Below are 1,120 nucleotides of genomic sequence, written 5' to 3'. Positions count from 1 at the left end.
GTCCCTCCTGCTATCCGGCCCGCCGCCCCCATCGAAAAGCTGGGCGAAGTGCTCCTGAAAGGTCTCACACATCTCCTCGGGTTCGTTTATCAACTTACCTTGTTGGTTCGTCAAAGATCCAATTGTAGCATCATTGCCACGTTGGACTTCCACCACTCGGGCCCATCCTGCGGCCTTGGTTCCCTCACAACCCATAGCACGAATTCTAGCCCTGGCAATGCAACCCATGTGTTTGGCTTCGAGGTGCTGGTTTAATGCCAATCTCTTGGCCTTCACCGGAGTCGCAGAGCCAGTTCTCATTGCTTCCTCTAATTCCTTAACTAAAACTGTTTCCCTCCTACGCTCTCTAGTCACTAAACTTATGCTATATCTAACAGACTCAAATTTAATGGCTCGTTTGAGGGTATACCACCATTTATTATTAATAATAGCGCCGGTTAATGCCCTCTGAATCAACAAACTAATCCGATCTCTGTACTCCTTAATCGCCAAAATGGCCGTATTAAGTTTCCAGTAGCCGGAGCCTCTAGTATATCGCTTACCTATGTCGAGCCTACAAGTGATCATTTTATGATCACTGTAGCTGACTGGGTAAAACTGTGGACACTTAGCTATATTTCTATCTACTTTTCTAATTAACACTCTGTCTATGTATGACCTGGAAGATCCGTCGCTACTTGACCAAATCCACATTGGAGCGTTCGGAAATTCCAACCTATAAGGGTCTGCCAGCTCAAAGCGGCTTAGCAGATCCAGGAAGCAAGAATTACCTTTTCTAGTAGTATTTGAGCCAACATAATCTACACGTGCCTCGCAAATTGTGTTGAAGTCTCCTAGCACAACTAAAGAATGTGATGTACTGAGAAACTTCTCTAGATCCCGAAAAAAATCACTTTACCCTGATGGGTGGGGTCCATAAATTGCAACCAGTCTGAAAACTTTACCATGGCTGAGCGTCAAGTCCATGACGACCAGCCTACCTTCTGGATCTGAAAAAATTAACCTTGTCTCAGAAACCCGGTTTCTTTTTAATAAGACCAACACCCCACTCCCCCTAGAAGGACAGCCTAGAGAGAAGAAACTCTCGTAGCCATTCAACAGGGGGAGCAGATCTCTTGGC

This window comes from Octopus bimaculoides, chromosome 14 (assembly GCF_001194135.2).
Source record: "Octopus bimaculoides isolate UCB-OBI-ISO-001 chromosome 14, ASM119413v2, whole genome shotgun sequence".
In the NCBI taxonomy this organism is placed as follows: domain Eukaryota; kingdom Metazoa; phylum Mollusca; class Cephalopoda; order Octopoda; family Octopodidae; genus Octopus; species Octopus bimaculoides.
Note: the sequence above shows the minus strand (reverse complement) of the source record.